Source organism: Chrysemys picta, unplaced genomic scaffold, assembly GCF_011386835.1.
Source record: "Chrysemys picta bellii isolate R12L10 unplaced genomic scaffold, ASM1138683v2 scaf404, whole genome shotgun sequence".
NCBI lineage: Eukaryota > Metazoa > Chordata > Testudines > Emydidae > Chrysemys > Chrysemys picta.
Window position 1 is genome coordinate 51,111 of NW_027053111.1, and position 7,890 is coordinate 59,000.

At 46.2% G+C, this 7,890-nt stretch overlaps 1 protein-coding gene across 1 annotated transcript in view; it reads right to left on the reverse strand.

Annotated features, from left to right (window-relative positions):
- Positions 1 to 559, reverse strand: part of LOC135978688 (uncharacterized) — a 28,433-nt gene extending 27,874 nt beyond the window's left edge. The window contains exon 1 of the mRNA XM_065579541.1: positions 47 to 559. The gene's annotated coding sequence lies outside the window, so the exon portion shown is untranslated. The remainder of the gene's footprint in view (positions 1 to 46) is intronic.
- Positions 560 to 7,890: the final 7,331 nt, after the last annotated feature.

The following is a 7,890-nucleotide window of genomic DNA, read 5'->3' on the forward strand; positions in this document are numbered from 1 at the left end:
TTCCAAGAAATTGTTCAGTTTTCTTGTAAGAAAGAACGTCACCTACCTCCTGTTCTCCAGCAGAATCAACAGCAAACACAGCTCCCCATGAAGTCCCACTGCCCTGTGTTGGCCTCATGCTGTATAAATAGCCAATTGGAATCTGAAAGTAAAATGTTTTTGGGGGACTGGCTCTCTGCCTTCTGGTTACTGAAACTCATACACCATTAGAAGAAATGTAGCCACCTGAACTCCCAGAAGTTCAGTATCCTCCCTCTCTCAGCTGGCACTTGGCCCAATCTCCTACCCCGCATGTATGTCTAGTGTGATGTGGGGTTGGGGGGAGGAGGGCAGATGAAACTGGAAGTCTTGGAATTCAAGTTCAGGTGTCAGCTAAATTTACCTTGCAGCTGCCCTCCAGTAACTGAGGGCAGAATTGAGCTTGCAAAGCTCATTGCAGTGTCAGGCACCACTTGCTGTTGTGTTGGGTGTTAACAGGACTGGCTGTAAGTCACCGGCAGAACAGTGAGAGAGAGGCCAACCCAGCTGAATTGTGAGGGGGTTCCAATGGCTCCCAGACTGCACCCTGGGATGACAATCTGTCACAAAATGGTTCAAAAAATATGGGAGGTTGTTATGGGAAAATTAATGCACCAGTTACATAGCCAGCAAAAGCATCATGGCTACAATAATCCAGAATCCCAGAGGACCTTCAAACGAAGGTATAAGATCTTTCCTTCAGGATTGCAGATGGTTGTAACTATGATGCTCTGCGCATGACTATGGCCGTAGCTGTCATTTGTGTGGCCATGTCTGCCACATCGGAGGATGCCTGTAACATTGTCCTGGCCACAAGTTGTCCTTTGTTAAGAATGGCCTTAAACTGGTCCTTCCTTTCCTCGGAGTTGCCACTAAAGAAATCATTTAATTTAGGATAGTTATAATCATATTTTACTAGGAGCGCAGCATAGTTAACTGTGCAGAATTGTAAAGTTGCAGAAGAGTGGGCTGTATGACTGAATAAACATAGTCTCTTCTAGTCCTTTTCTTGGGAGCAGGGATGGACCTGTGCTGGGGTTGCTTCCCTCATTGGTTGGCCACATCTACCACTAGGGAGTTAGGTTGGGGAGGGGGGGTGAAAAGAGAAAGTCAAGTTCCTTGGTGGGCCCATAATATTTCTGGTCAGCTCTCTTACACATCGTGGGGGGATGGTGACTGGTGTTTGCCATACTGTTTCTGCCGGTTCCATCAACACATTGTTGACAGGTAGCGCTATCTTCGATGTGGAAGATGTGTGTAAAATCTTTAGGAGTTGATGTTGGGTCTCGGTCACTTCCTCAAGTGGGAGGTTTTGGCTTTGTGCCACTCATCGGAACAAGTCCTGGAATTGTTTAAAGTCATCTGCAGCCATAGGAGGTGGAGGCATTACAGTCTTGTCCAGCAATGATTATGAGTTATGAGCAGGTGAAATGTCCTGCTCTGTGTCCTCGTCTCTGTAGTATTCCGTTTGCCCAGGGGCATCTGATGGCTCCCGTAAGAAGGCTGTTGTGGAACATATGGGTCTTTGAGGAGTGGGAGGTCTGTTATAATGAGTCCTGTAGGCCACCCACGGGTCCCATTGTGGCCATTGCATACAGAATGCCATGAGCAGCACATCCATGGGTCTCTGAACCAGGAATCTATGTCTCGGGCAAGCTTTTCCTTGGATCTCATATGTCCCAACATTGGCCCGGTTCTGGTCAGTGAGGAGTGGTGTGATAAAAAGATGCACTCCTCTAGGTTGTCCTCCTCACCGCTGGATAATGGTGGATCAATGGGGGAATCTGTTTGCTCCAGTGCTGTCTGCACCGAGGAGCCATCAGTACTAAATAGTAGTGAGCCTGGAGTGGAAGATACCGCCATGTCTGCCTGGTGTGTGAAATGGCATGGTGCCAAAGTTTTTGATGCCATGCCCGTGGGTGCCAGTGTTTTGGATTGTACCGTAATCAATGCCAATTGTCTACGTGGGGCCTTGGTCAGTGCCGGTGGTGACGTTTTTGACCTCTCCATCAGTGCTGATACTGTTATTGGTGCGGGCAGAGTCGGCATCACAAATGGTGACAGCTGCGGCACCAACTCTTTCAGCATTTTTGTCGGTGCTGTAGAGGAGGAGGCTGACTTATGTTTGCTACTCGATTCCTTTCCTTTGCCGGGAGAGGTCCCGGTGAGGTTTGGTGCCGGAGGTTCCCAGTGCCTCCAAACTGCTCAACCTCGATGTGGTTGGCACAGAGTTTAGCAACCTTGCAGGAGACTGTTTCTTTTTCAACAGTTCTCTCTGCAGGGAGGATCTCTCTCTTCATTTTCTTGGAGGAGTGAGTACTTGCCATGTCCAATGATGACACGCCCAGAGAGTCCCCGGTTGAGCGATTCTGTTGTACAGGGTCAGAAGCTGGCCGGAGGGATTTCTCCATGAGAATAAATTTTAGGTAGAAAGCTCTATCTCGCCTGGCTCTAGCTTTGAGATTGCTGCAGTGAGTGCACCAATCCAATGAAGTCACTATCTGTGAGGGTACTATAAACACAGTGCTCAGAAGATGGGGACTGTGTGAATAAATGGAGGCCAGCCACATCTGCAGGGGCCTGAGGTGCAGCCTCGTGTGTTGTATTAGATATGTTCATGAAGCCCAGGAGCCTCATGCAGCTTTGGGATCTTGTGATTGGGTGAATCTTGAGGTCTGTCATGAGAGATTGACCAGATTGGAATCTCGACTCTGGAAGGAATGTTCTGACCTGGGTTGAATCCAAAACTACCCCCAGAGATGACCTGTACCTGCCAATAGTGGAAGGGCAGAGTGAGGGCAGTGGCTTCAGCAGATGTTTTTGAGCATGCTCGGTCTGTGTGAGCATGCTCGGTACAAGCCAAGCAGCAAATCTGGGAGGGCACATGACCCTGCATGCCCCCCACCCACATACACACATTGCTTCTGAGAGAGAGAGAGAGAGAGAGAGAGAGAGAGAGGAAGGGAGGGAGGCGGAGGGGGGGAAGGAGCCAGGACAGGGAAGGACCCTTTCCCCATTTACAACAATTTAATTGCCTTCATTTCACTACAGTCTTGGGCCAGCTCTACACTACACTTGCTTCTGTATAAACTACATCCCACAGGGGTGTGAAAAATCCACACCCCTGAGCAACGTAGTTATACCAACTTTAATGCCCCACTCCCATGTAGACAATGCTATGTTGGCAGGAGAGCTTCTCCCGACAACATAGCTACCACCTCTCGCAGAGGTGGGGTTACTAAGCGGACAGAAGAGATCTCTCCCATCAGCTTAAAGCATCTTCATCAGAAGCACTACAGCGGCACAGGTGCATCGGTACATCTGAGCCCAGATAGTGTTTGTAGTGTAACCCTGACCTTAATCAGTGCCAGGGACTTTCCCTGATCTCCACCAGCAACTGTGATTCCCAGAAATCATCTTGGAGAGACTAAAATAAAAAGTGAGAGTACAGTGTCAGTGGTGCCCACAGTCAAACAAGTCAGTGGCAGAACCAGGAATAGGACCAAGGAATCTGAACTCCTAGATATCCATTGGCTAACAACTAGACTCCACTTCTCTCCCAGAGCCAAAAATAGAACCCAGGAATCATGACTCCCATTCTCCACCACTGTTCTAAATTCCCTCTCAAAGCTGGGAATAGGACCCACCAGGCCGAACTCCCAGCCAACCTGCTCTAACCACGAGACCCCACTCCTTTCCCGGAGTCAGGAATAGAACCAGAAGTTCTAACTCCTACTTCCTCCTGCTGTAGTCACTAGGTATTACTTCCCTCCCAGAACTGGAAATAAAACCCATGAGTCCTGACTCTCAGTCAACACTGCTCTAACCACTAGACTCCATTCCCCAAGAGTCCCATCCCTGCCCCTGTTCTAATCCGTTAGACAAAGTGAGAAATGTAAGCAATCTAAGTAGAAGAAGGCTGAGTGAATTCTGCGCAGTACATCACATCATCATATCACTATAAGTTTGCAGAAGAAAAGCTGCCACCTCCTCTAATGAGAATCATCACCATCTAAATATGTAGTGAGCAACTTAAGGCACAATTACAAGTGAATCTCTGAGCAAGCTGGTACTTTAAATAGCATAAGTGACCTGGGGACAGGCTATGTGGAATAGGAATGACTTGACTGGATCTAGTCTGAGTGAATACATAAGAAACACACTCTTGTATTCCAGGTGAGCATGGAAAAAACAAGAATAATGATTTTCTAGGTAAAGTCCCAAAACAATCAAAACAGAGTAACATCGTATTAGAAAGACATGGAGCTTGAATATACCCTGCATTATACATACAGGATCTCATAATAAACACATCAGGAAGTTTCAGATTGTCTATCAAAACACTTCAAGAGAAAGCTCTACCGGATTTCTACTCCATAAATAAAATATAAATAGATACAGCTCCCCGATAAAACTACTGCTAAAACTATTTGAGAGCAACATCCAACCCATTCTACTACATGGGAGTGAAATCTGGGCCCCAAATTTAAGAACTGATTGCATTGACTACAATAAAACCCTAACAGAAATCCTCCACCGGCAATTTTATGCATGGGAATGTCAACGCCACCAGCTGCGGAGCAGAACTGAGCCAATTCTCTGTTAAATCAACAGTCAGAAAAGAATGTTCAAAACTAAGATGTGCTCAAAATGCTAGACCAGCAACTAAAACACCGACACATCAGTCACTGGAAAAACAAATACCAAATAACAACAAGCTGGACTGCTACAGAACCCTGCAGAGAGTGGTTACCCGAGCAGCTACCTCACTACAGTGACATGTGCAGAACTAAGGCAGATTGTCTCCAATTACAGAATCAGTGACCACAAACTAGAGGTGAGAGTTAGGAGGCATAAAGCAGTCTAAATCCAGACTGTGCATCCAGTGTGACAGAGGAGAGAGACTGAGATAGGAGACACTTAAATAAAACACTATAACAAGTTTATTAACTATAGAGAGAGATTTTATGTGTGTACAAGTAATGAGGCAGAAAAGTCAGAAATGGTTATAAGAAAAATAAACATAAGACACATCTACTAATACCTAACTTGACAAACTATATCAGATTCAAACAAAGTTTCTCACCCTGTGCTTCCAGCCATCTTCCAGCCCTTTGACTCCCACCCCCAGAGTCCACCAAATGCTTTCTTTGTCACTTTGGGAGCAGTGAATGCAATGGGCAGGGAGAGAGAGAAGGGTGCTTGGGGTGTTTGTCCCTCCTTTTTATAGTTTGTCCCCCTCTTGAAAACCATTTCCAGCTGGGCACTAGGAGACAAAGAGTCTATAGGGAAGGATGTTCCGTGCTGGCTTTTTCTCATCTGTTTGAGCTTTCGTTGCCTCCCTTCCTGCTTAATGACTCTGTTTACTGCTTAAATGCAAATTAAGCAGAGCACTCGTGCCTTTGTTTAAGACCTCAGTTTGGGCAGGGCTGTGGGTGTATGGAACATGTGTTAAGAACATCATAGAGGGAAATCTTGTAACTTCACATACAATGTTGGCAGACATATTTTATCAGGACACTATTGACCAGCAAATGATACCTTACAAGACAGGCCTTGTCTGAAAATTATTATAATGGTGTATAGTATCTACACTACTAAGTTAGATCACCATAAGAACCTAAAGAGCTCGATCTTTTTAGCTTATCAAAAAGAAGATTGAGAGGTGACTCGATTACCCAGGGGAGTATTCTGTCACACATTGAGATCTGTGTTTGTATTAACAAAAGCAAGGTTGAAGAAGAGCACCTTGCACATGGAGTGGTAGGTGTTGAGGTTATTGTTCGTTCTTAATTCCTCTGGGAGTTTGTTCCGCAGTCTGGGACAGGCCTCCAAGAAAGCTCTGTCTCTAGCTCAGATGCTTACAGAGTTTCAGGCCAGAAGGGACCGTTAGATCATCAAGTCTGACCTCTTGATAAGCTAAAAAGATTGAGCTCTTTAGGCTCTTGTGGTAACCTAACTTAGTAGTGCAGATCAGGCCTAAGGCATTTTCTCCAGCTCTCAAATCTGGCTTTCCACATCCTCTCCCGTTTTTCAATGTCCTTTTTAAACCACAGACATGAGAACTGGATGTAGCCTTCCAGTATTAATCTCACCAATGCTTTATACAGAAGTAAAATTGGCTCCCCCTCCCACTCATACTCCTCTGTTTATATGTCCAGGGACTGCACTAGCCCTTTTTGTCACAGCATCACACTGGGAACTCATGTTGAGTTGTTTGTCCACTATGACACCTGAATCCTTTTCAGATTCTCTGCTTTCCAGGAAAATCAATGGGACTTAGGCTCCTATGGCCCAGATCCACAAAGGGACTTAGGAGCCTAAATCTCAAGTCTAGGCACCACTGCAACCCACAACACTCCAGCTCAGATGCTGCCTAACCCTGTAATTGCCTAAACTCACTCAGCACTGAACTCTTCCCTGTAAAAATTACCTTAGCAGCTATATTTCCACCTGTGGGCATGAGCACTGCAGCCTCCTTCCAGGCACTGGAGGCCTCTCTCTGGCATAAATCCCAGTGCAATCCACAAACCAGGGGGAAATTGCTATTTGCCCACCTAACTTCCTTGCAGGTCCAATCTGGTAAATGTGCTCTGAACAGGCCTTTACTAGAGCAGGCCTCATTCAAAATCCAGCTGGTGGGGGATGTGGTAGAGTCCATCTTATAATTTTTAGTGCAGCAATTAGAGAATTCACCTGGGATGTGGGAGATCCAGCTTCAATTCCCCACTCTGCCTGATGGGGAGAAAGGATTTGAACAGGGGCCTCCCACACCTCTCAGGAGAGTGCACTAACCGCTGGATGAAGCCACTCCAGTAAACTCAGATCATCTGAATGTCACTGGTTTGGGGTCAGCGGGCACCGATGTGGCCCACCAGTGACAAGTTCCTCTGCTATCCCAGCATCCTCTCTGTTAGCACATCCCCTGTTTCCTCCAGGGGAAGAACAAAGCCATTTGAACCTGCAAACATGTCTTCCTTTCCATTCCAGCCTTGTTCTATCAGGCTGACATGGCAATGAATGTTGTGGTACATACCTACCCTGAGTTCAAACCCTATCCATTTCACCTTGGCTCATCACTAGGTCGGACACAAATAGAGCCTGTAACTGCGCCAAGTGTCACTTGAGAGGGGAATGATGTTACATTTTTCTGGCCTGTGAGTTCTTCTCTTACAGTGATTTCATGTAAACCCAAAAAAAGCTGGCCAATTCAGCTCTCCAAAATCACCTCTTTAAGTCTTATCTTATCCCTTATATAAAACCGAGCAGACACCTTAGCAATAGACAGGATCTCCCTAGACTGGGACAGAGAGTGGAAGGTAAGTGCCATTTTGTAGTAAAGTAAAATCTGGAAACTTCTTAGAATACATATGTCTGGGCCAATCCTGAGCACCTTACTTTTACTCAGCCCTTACTTAGACTTCAGCTGGAAGTTTGCCTGGGGTAAGGCGTGAGTTAATAAAGATGGGATGTTGGCACCAAGTCAGATAAGGACTTGCATGACTTTAATGGACATGTCAATGATAAATATGCAAGGAGGAGATATTTCACTCTACTCAGAAATGGGATTGCTGCTAATCTAACCCCTGCCTTTCATATTTACCTCCCCAGGGGCCAAAATATTAGAGCAAAGAATCCTGGTAATGACCACAATAGACATGCTGGTATCTAACTGGCAAAACAGCTAACCCCTCATTTCCTGCCCTGGGACGGAAAAGACGGGTACAAGGAGCAGCTTGGAAACAGTGAGCCGGGAAGGTGTGAATGAGCCAGAGTTGCAGTTCAGTTTTGGCAGCATTATTGGAGTTGGCCCTGTCTCAACCCCATGGGGACTAACACCCAGTTTTCATGAACCCCAGTGCACTGCTATAG